This window comes from Natator depressus, chromosome 7, assembly GCF_965152275.1.
Source record: "Natator depressus isolate rNatDep1 chromosome 7, rNatDep2.hap1, whole genome shotgun sequence".
Classification (NCBI taxonomy): Eukaryota; Metazoa; Chordata; order Testudines; family Cheloniidae; genus Natator; species Natator depressus.
In genome coordinates, this window is record NC_134240.1 from 34,130,332 (window position 1) to 34,141,017 (window position 10,686).

Genomic DNA, 10,686 nt, shown 5'->3' on the forward strand with positions numbered 1-10,686 from the left:
AAGAAGGAAGGAGGTGGGGAAAGACTGTCCAACGGATAGGGCACTAACCTAGGACTTGGGAGACCTTGATTCATTTCCCTGTTCTGCAACACACTTACTGTGTGACCTTAGACAAGTCAACTGTGCCTCAGTTCCTTCTTGGTAAAATGGGGATAATAGCACTGTGCTGACTCACAGGGCAGGGGGATAAATACATTAAACAGTGTGAGGCACCCAGGTACTACGCTGATGGGGCTATAAGTACCCCAGAGACAGACAGACTTTGGGTAAGACTGAACTGCAACTGCCTGAGGTGTATGTGCTTTGAGGACATAGCCAGGCAGTGTTGGCAATCAGTCAGGAGCACTCATTCAATAACAATTAATAATTCACAAAGAAATCTGCTCTCCAGCCCAAAACAACAGCTTTTCCCATTCAATTTAGCATCACAACACTGAGTGGACACTAGGAGAGGTAAATATCCAGAACCACACAGGCTTAGCATACCTTTGTCAGCTTCTTAAGGCTTCTCTACACAGCCCTGCAGCGTGTGAGAATTGGAATGTGCACAGAAGTGTTACTGCCTGGCGTAGACCCTGCTAGCGTGAACAAAACGGTACCTAGTTCACGTTAACACAGCCCCATTTGAAATTTACGTACCTTTTAGTCTGCGCTAGCAAGATATGCGCAGGATAGTTACAGCACAGCACGTCACTGCACACAGCAGTTCATGCTCCGGTCGTCCACACTGCGGGGCCATGTAGACAAACCCTCACGTGCGGTATGCAGTTGTGAGCAGTTAAGAGCAATAACACGTAGACAAGGAGACAGTAGAGTGCGAAGGCCAAAGGGTAGAAGGAGCTGCAAACGGCAATAGTTTCTGAGGGTATGTCTATATTGCAATCACAGGGTAGCTTGAACAGACATTCCCAAACTAGCTTTCATCGAGCTAGCGTGGGTACGAGAGCAGTGAGGCTGCAGCAGCACAAGCTAGCCCAGGGTTCAAGGTGAGCTTGTACAGCCCGGGCTGAAGTGTATGCTGCCACAGCTTCGTTACTCGGTAACTGAGATAGCTAGATTATCGCTAGCTTGAGTACGTCTACATAAACTGCAGCCACACCCCATGATGGCAGTACAGACGTACTCTGGGTGGGGTGTTGAGAGGGAATCTAAAGAGAAGCTCCAGTCCTGCCATTGGGTACACACAGGTGGGCTGTTTCACCAGTGCAGAGTCCCATTCTCTTTAGAGGCTCTTCACAGATGTAAAGGCTGGCCCAGGTAGATCTGATTGCAGGAACAAGGTAATAAATTGTACGTGTGCTTGAAGCTAAAACTCCCTATGAAGTTTGTGATAGTACAGCATTGCAGGTTACCTAAATAAATATGGTAAGACTGGCAGCTTGTCAGTGTTTGCCTACGTCAGAAAAGCAAGCCATGTGCATCGCCACTGCTTATGCCTGCTGTGTCTTGGTTTTGTCCTATTTAAAAATCTCACTCAAATCACACAAAATATACAGCTTGACAGAATCAAAGTCCCATCACTTTTGAGGCTACAGTCAGGCTGTGGGGGCAAAGTGCTGATTCAGTAGTGGGAATGGACAGATATTGCACGATTCATTCGTAATGCAATGTAAAATGTCATTTTCTTATTAACAAATCCAATCACTCATTCTCCTCTTTTCAGATACAGAAAAATTTAAACCATTTCCAAACAAACAAAACAAAATACTACCCCATACAATTAAGACAAAATTACTCAACAGTTTAGATAAAATGAGAACCAAACCAAACTTTTCAAAACTCAAACCAAACCCAACACATTTTTTTTTGAGGTTTAAATAGGTGCTACAAAGCTATTCAAGTTTTTACGCCACTGTAACTGCACTGAAGGCAATAGACTTTCACCAACACAAAACCAAGTAACAGAGTGGCGAATCAGGCCCATTGTTTTCATTTTCTTGTGCTTCTACACGGCAAAGTTCCAACTGGGCATAGAAGCAGAAGAAACAAATAATGACGAGAAATGCTATCCTTGTTTGCTTGTAGCCTTATGATTCCAGAAATAGCACAAGAATACCCGTTCTTCCAAGACTGCCAGACTTAGGAAGTTCAGAGTGGATTCAGAAAAGCACTCCAACTTGTGATTATTTAAGCAAACCTCCAAGTCATTTCAAGTCATTAGTTCTTAAGACGCTGCTACAGTATGCAACTCTTATATCCAAAGAAAGCTGCAAGAAGGTATAAGAATTCATGTTATGTTCATTTAGCTAGATCACCCGATATTTTAATGAAATCCACCAGGAATTGTTATTGCCCAGATGTACTTAATTGTTGTATTTTGCAGTTGTAATGGTGCTTGACATACATCTTTAACCAATGATTTTATTGTATTATACAACAGTAATAACTGAGTGATTGTTACAAGATTGTTTGCCTGAAGGCTGGAACTCTTATATGTTGACCTATCTGATTAGGACCATTTTGTTTTTCTATTCTTTTTAATTGTGTATGTTAATGTAAATACCGTGTACTGTGCAGTGGGAGATTTCCTTCATCTATATTTGTACTGTAGTATAGCTGTATTAAAATAGTGAAGGCACCAAGCATACCAAATTGTTCCAGTGCGCTTATCCTCTTGCTCTGGCTCTTACCCAGATGCTGTATGGACTCAATGATTGGACTATTGCCTTTTGAAATCCAGTCTGCATTAAAATCATCTGCATGGTCAGGTCAATGGCATTTCCAATAATGGCAAAACAAAGTGAAAGATACTCTGATAGAGAAATAAGGCCACCAATTTCCATAGCTCCAAATGCCAAAGTAATTGTGATTTCCAGATGGAAAATTATCATTGGGCCTGATATAATAAAGACAAAACAACCACAATTCCAGATGGAAATCTTGCCAAATAATCCAACTGAAAATGTATTTTCCAACTGGAGTGGTTGCTAATTCCTGGGGAATTGCAGTAGTAATTTTGGGATTCAGACTGTACCATATATATGAATGTATAAAGAGTCAAAATATGGACTCCTAATCAATTGGAAATGTATGTTGCCCTAAATTTTGAATAAGATCTTGGATCTAGTGTGTGACCTTCATGTCATTATAATCTGGAAATGTTAGTACATGAACAGTTGCTTTGGACCACAAACTATTTGAAGGTGAGGGTCCTGCCTAATATAATTTGTGAAGTAATTTTCACTAGAGTCGCAATAAAGTCTTTGATCTATAATCCTGATGCCTTAATAAGTCTGTCGTTCTTACTGAGAGATGTATATAAGCCACCAAGTTTGGATATGAATATAGACCTCTACTCCCTTAAAGTTTATGCATGTTCTGCTCTGGGTTTGGTTCACGCTGATACCACTAGTTCTACACATACAGGTTAAATGAAACTTCCCATTCCTACCTTAACCCAAGTTGGTGTAAAGCCAACCACATAATAGACTCTGATAGTAACTACTCACACACAGGGAGATTTTGTACTAGCATACTGTTTTTTATGAACTATTCAAAGAACAGATTGAAAATCCTCCGGCTGTTTCCTATAATAAAATACCCGAGAAAATAGAATCATTATGGGAGAATGAAAGAGTTGTGACTAAATAGATTCCAGGGGAATGCTCCATACCTGGCTTGAGCAATGCTCCATTCACACTGTCTGTTAGCAAGATTAACACGCAACGCAGGAATCAAACGGAATCACTACATACATTAGCTAACACAGCACTGAGAGTTGTAAAATCAGCTCCTTCCCTTAAATTCCACCTCAACACAATTTAACACAACTTGGAAGAACCTTGCGGGCCAATACTCTTTCTTCTTCTGTAAAATTTATATTTGAAAACAACCAACCAGATTGTACTGTACTCAATACAATACAATGTCATCCAGATAGGGATTTCTAAATTAGGCTAAGAGAGAGAGAGATGAGTGTCATTGTACTTGGATGGCCAATGAGGTTCAAAAAACGCTGATGATGGAATTTTCAGGCTGTATGTAACTATTCTACTTGATCACTTGCTTCTATGTATGCCACGGCAAAGGCTGATTAACAAAATGTAAAGTTACACTTTTCACATTGAATGCAATAATAAAATGGGAAATCTGTCATTTTAAAGCAGCAAGTACATTGCAAAATTTCAAGTTGGGCAACAGATAAACTGATTATGGGTATGAAAGAGGTTGACGCTTCATATCCAAACCATATCAATAACGGCACTTAATGAACTACTGGAAGGCACTGAGATACTACAGTGATGGGCACGGCATACAAACGCACCTGTTTCCACCAAAGCAAACGATGGAATCAAGAGAAAACTACACTTGCTATTCAGCTCTTTCTGCCATATCTATGGCTTTGCTCCAGAAACTCAGTGTCAGGCAAATTGCATAAAGTAAACAAAGTGCCTTCCCAGTAAGAAATCAGCAGGATGTGTCTGTTATGTACAACATCAACCCTAGCACTAAGTAACTAGATGATCAAGTTGGGAACAAGAGAGAATCAATAAATACATGCAGTAATATATTCAGATTTTTTTACTTGCTCTTCCCTTAGATCAAATAAAAAGTGGAGTTGCACTTTATATAAAAGTTAAAGAACTGGAAGCTTTTGCACACTGCGGGCCAGACACAAAGCCAATTAAAGTCAATTGGGGTCATACCATTTATTTCAGTGGGTTGTGGATCAGGCCTTGTAGTCACACAAATATCAGAATCAAAATCGCAGCCCATTTATCTCAGTTATCAAAAATAAAAGGGAAAAACATCTGTTGAAATATTCATTTTCTTTGGACTCAAAATAGGATCCAGTGGGGGATGAGACTCCAGACAGGAGAGAGGTTTTCAGACTTGGCCTTGTAATTATTTAAACAAATGGACCAGCTTTGAGAGGGCTAACTTTTTTTTTTTAAAGTGTTGCCATTATATTAGTGAAAAAATACTTATATGTAATCAGTGCCGCTTAATCCTATTCACTCCCATCTGTGTCTCTTTGTAGCCTGACACCTCTCCTGTCCTGGGGCCATGGAAAGTGAGCATTATTATTAGTGTAGCAGGACTCTGCAGTTCAAGGCCCCTGGGGAGCAGCTGTCCCCAATCATCCTGCCCAGTGCCCTTTCATTCCACAGATTACATCTTGTACCAACAGTTTGTGTGTGGGAAAAATCAAAGATGTCAACGGCCCCTCCCCGGATTGTGCACTCTACGTAAAGTGCCCAATCACAGAGATCTGTGCTTTTGACCTTTGAACTTGTTAAGCATAATTAATTGGGGGCCAGTTTTAGGAAAATCACTGCCTCCAGCGGGTACCTGCTGTCATTATTCTGTCTCCATCAAGGCTCTGCATTAGAATAATCACTGACATGCCAAAGCAATGAAAGAAATCTGTTGTTAACAGGCTGAATTGGTTTGTTCCAAGCCTCGAGACTTCCTAATTTCTGGCATGTTACTTAATGGTACAATTTCTGTTTTTAAAGAAAAAAAATCCTAGCTAAAAGATAGTAGCATTTCTCCCCCTCTCCCCCCCTCTCTTGTCCAACAGTTCAAGAATGGTTTACAGAAAATCCAAGAATGAAATTCCAGAACAGCGTGACACATGGGAATGTAACCATATACAATAATGAAAGTTAAATGCCGGAATAAATCCTAACAGACTAGAAAGATTTGATAATGAAAAGAATTCCTTTAATATTAGTTCTTCCTCCAAACAGATCACAATAAACCTATCAAATTGCCTGCATTCAGTGCCCGAGGAATGCATCTCAGCTTTTGGTTATGGCTGCTGATGAGTAGCATTTATGGTTTGATATTTTTAACATCTTTTGTGGGTGCACAATTTGTACACAATTAATTGCAGACACAAAGGTAGGTATTTAGGAGTCTAGCTATTTGACTGTACCTGCAAAACAAGAGTTGAAACCCTTTGAAAATTTGACCATTAACGTTCTAGTCATGTTAAAGAACTGATTCCTAAAGCGGCAGCACTGTCGTTCAGTAGCATCAACACAGTCCAGTCAAATGACGTACTCTGCGAACCATCGATTCGTACTGCCAGTCCTGATAGCTACTGGGTCCATTTCAGCTTTTCTGTCTCCCCTGATTTTGTGACACTTGTTCATTAACGTTCCTTACTGGCTTTTGCTCAAAAATGCATTATTTATATAGCTTATTCATGGGCCCTGGGATACCTGCCTTCCCATCAATATATCCAGGACAGTAATGGGGCACTGATAGAAATTTCTCCTCATGGCTCTGCAAGTCTGTGCAAAAATTGTGGCTGATCAGACGTTAGAGACAAGGGCCAGAACTTTTTATGTCACAGACTCTATTCACCATTTAACCTGCTGTTACCAGGTCACCACAACTAGGAGAATGGTAGTTTTCTTTATTTGAAATCTGGTGAAATTAAGTGTTCAGGAAAGCATAATAGCACTGGGCTAGATCCAAATAAAGTTCTGGCAGGCTTTCTGCAAACTTCTCCAGATAATTGCTAAAATACAGAACCTATTCCACTTTGGGGCCTTTCCTGGATTTTTTTATTCTTAGGGCCGGATATGGTTGTCATCACCACAGTATTTGAGCACCTCAGCATCGTTCATTGATTTAACCTCACAACATGCCTGTGAGTTAGGAAAGAATTTTCCTCATTTTACAGATGGTGAACTGAGGCAAATGGTAGATTAAGTGACTTGCCCAAGGTCACACAGCAAGTCTGTGACTGAGCTGGGAAATGAATCCACACCTCTTGACTCCCAGTCCAGTACCACATTCATTACACCATCCTTCCTACCCTGAACAATGACAAGCAATGGAGACTAACTGTATAATAGTTTTAAATAGGGACAAATGGGGACACAAATGAGACAACCAAACTCATTTTAATGGGACATCAGTCCAGTTTGACCATGTCTTCAGAAGTATAAATTTATCTCACCAATGCTAGCTATTTGTTCTCTTTTTCCATAGCTTAATTTTGTATGAGGGTGTTAAAGAGGATTCTGATCCAATTCTCTTTAAAGTCACCGCGTGTCTCTCCCTTGATTTCCACGGAAGTTGGAGTGGGGCCTATATGAATAGCAGTCACGTACTTCTCATGCCATTCTTGGTACAGTAGTTTTTAAACTGAGCTTCCTTTCAAACTCCAGCTGAATCATTTTCTTCCTCTCTATTGTTACTCCAATTCTGAGCTAAACCCTTATTAAATTATATATAGCTCTCTAAATAACAACCTGTACTTGCAGGTGAGACAGGGGTTTTAGTAACATAGCAAATATTCAGATGTGGTTAAAAGTTCAGAAGAGACAGCATGAGAGTATCAAGTCAGATTGTTATTAATGCCTCAAATAATTATACATTCAACTGCACATAAAAGCCTGGTCCCCCCACCCACACTATTTTTTTTAAACGTAGAGACACCGTTGTTGAAGACCTCAGACATAGTACTAGATAAACCTGCCAAAATCAGGTACTAATTTAAGAATGATTTAAGCACTTTGTTCCAGTTTTTAAACAAAGGCTTCTTTTACAGTTTGGCTAGTAAAATGCCACTTACTGCCTAGGTCATGTAAAAAATAAATTTATTGTGCTTTTATGAACAGAATGTTGCGATGCTATCAGTCGATCAACGTTTCAGCAGCTTCCTGTTACTGACTTGTTAGCAGGTATTTTGAAAGATTTAATGGCTCGATGTTATCAAATTGTAATACCGAACTCTGCATGTTGTGACTGATTTGATTTACCGCAGCACTGTATCCTGGTTTCAGTGCTGAGAGAAATAATCTTCATTTTTCATGCAGCAAACTAAAAGAAGTTGTCAAGCTAGAATGAACAATGAAAATAGATATTTTGAAAGGGAAATTTAAGTTTTTGCCCCTTTGTTTTGTCTAATATTATTAATGTTTTGTCTATAGTATTGTAGGTCTCCTAAAACAAGAATAAAATATACTTGGCTATTGTAACCTGCCTGTTGAACAGTCAAAAGATTTATCTCACAACAGCAATAGTTAACTGTCACTATTTTGAAACTACATTACTCTTACTTAGCTAGAAGGTCTTCTGTTCTGTCTAGCCGGGGTGCTTGTTTTGGAGTCTTTGCACAGGCTGCCAGAAAACTATTGAATTGATTTACTTCTGACACAGAGCTCTTCATAGTGTGAGCTCCTCCTCCATGTCTGTAGTCTGATCCACAAGACCAACATCTGCCAAGAGAGAGCAGGAATCATCAGGCCTTTGTGGCACGAGAAAGTAGCCATGGCATGAAGCAGACGCCCTCTGGGAATTTGGGGTCAAGGAGGGCAGGGGCCAAAAGTCAGTAAGGGAACCTATAAGCAGCGGATTTTTGAGTTGAAATGGGCACGTGCATTATAAATAGATAAAAACTGAATTAACTAAGATTGCTAGTAGACATTAGATCAAGGAAGGTGATAGTTTACGAAAACCTACATTAAATAAAACTTGAGCACTAAACAAAGATAGATAAATATTCAAATATCCTCACAGTTCAAACAATTGCTAATAAATGTACACATGTAAAAAAATCCCACATTCCAAGAACAACCTTAACTTTCACTTTAGATCCCTGTCCAGCCTCAATTTATAGAACAGAGACCCTCTTTACAGCCACCCAAATTGGATTACAAATAAGGGCTTCAGACTTATTACTAACAACCCACTATACATATGACAAAGGCCATATTTCGGTTTACCCGTCCATTATGGACTAGAAGCACCAATATTTCACCTTTTACCCTCATAATGACCAGAGATTCAGCTCTTTCCCAAACACTATTCCAGTTTGAGGTTCAAAGCACAATCTGCCCCATCTACCCTCCCTCTACAGATTGGAAATTCCACTACATCTTCCCTGTTTACCCACTGAATGCAAATCAGAGACCCTGACCCTCCGGATACAGATCACTGAAATGTATCCATTTTTACTTAATCCACTGTATACATATAAGCCACAGACTTCTGAGTACTCTATACATTTATAGAGGCTAGTTCATTACTTATTTACTGAGGAAGACAGAAAAGCAGTAAAGTCTGGGGGTGAAATCCTGGCTCCACTGAATTCAATGGCAAAACTCCCATTGTCTTCAATAGGGCCTGAATTTCACTCTGGTTCTTTTGGTCCATAGAGGAAGAGAATTTTGGAATCAAGAGCCCCTCACCGGGGACGGTCTCTATCAGTCCCTTGCTCCTTAAACCGGAGAATTGTTAGCTTAAGGGCCTCAGCTGAACTCCAACTGTGGTGATATATACGTAAGCAAGTTAAATAGTTTATATGGGTATCTCCAGTATCGGTTACAAAGTTGCTAATCCTCAACAGCTTTTAATAATCACTTAGTATTTAGTGAATATGCTGTACTATAAAAGTCTTATTAAATCTAAATTAAATGCAGATTTGGAACATAAATGTGTTACTGAAATTTATGAGGGATCTTGGCAGAGAATACAAAAAAAAAAAGACATTACTGTGAAGCCTACAGAATATTGATTTCAAAAATAGTATAAAATACTTTGTGTCAGCTGTGAATTGTTTGAGGATAGGTCTGTGGACGCATGCCTCTTTTTGGACCCGCCCCCCAAAAAACATTAATTTGACAACTTTGATTTCCAGGTCCATAGATAGAACCAGAACAGGAGTGTGGCTCTGTATCACTGCAGTGCCCTGTCATCCTGGAAATCCAGACCAAGGCTTTAGGCTGGTAGACCTCAGGCTTTGCATGAATAGAGACTGGCTCAAGCTGCAAAATTCAGATCCAGGTTATATACATCCCAATGTCTGAGCCCTCTGATCTGAGGTGCTGGTTCAGACCATCACAAAGGCAGGGTCCATTTGCAAGATTTGGATTTTAAAGAAACCCTACATTCCAGGGAGTCAAAATCCAGGGGTTTGTTCTTAATTCTGTGAAATGATGTATGGAGATTCCAGAGAAGAATGAGGCATATTGAATCTGTAGTTTGTTGCCTCTCACTATTTCCTTGCTTAGCTGTTTAAGCATTAAAGCCCTGAACCAACAAAGCATTTAAGCACATGATTAATTTTAACCCCTGAATAGACCCACTGAAATCATATGCTTAAAGTTAAGCTTGTGTTTAAGTGCTTTTCTGGATCAGGGCCCAAGTCAGTTTTTTTACAATCAATCAATCATAGCTTTAACATTTCTGATAACTTTAAAGAACCTTTTAAATGCTAAAAATATAATGTATGTTAAATCAGTTAATTAGCTGGTCAGGTGGCCTCACAACTTTACTTTCAGTCCTCACAGAGAGAGAGGAGGGAGGGGGAATGGGGACTGCAAAGTTAAAAGGAGAACAAAGCAAAGATGCACAGCCCATGTCAATTACTCTCACACTCTGACAGTTGACTGTGGCATCTGCTAAGAAACAGAGGCCTCATAATGTGTCTAAGCATGGGTGGTTGTGATTAAAGGAATTGTGTCAGCCATGTTAAAGTTAAGCAGAGATGAAGAGATTTGTGGAAAGAACTATTTCCTCACAGTTATTGGGGTACAAGTCTAAAATTTCAAATAACTGTTAAATTTGTTTACATGGGATCCTGAATACTATGTACATTATATACACTATATTGTATATATATTATCTCTCTCTCACACAACATATAATCAGGAGATAGTATTATGTATGTGTAAAGGACATTGTTAGAAATTATGTTAGCCATATTTCACAGATAATTTAAGA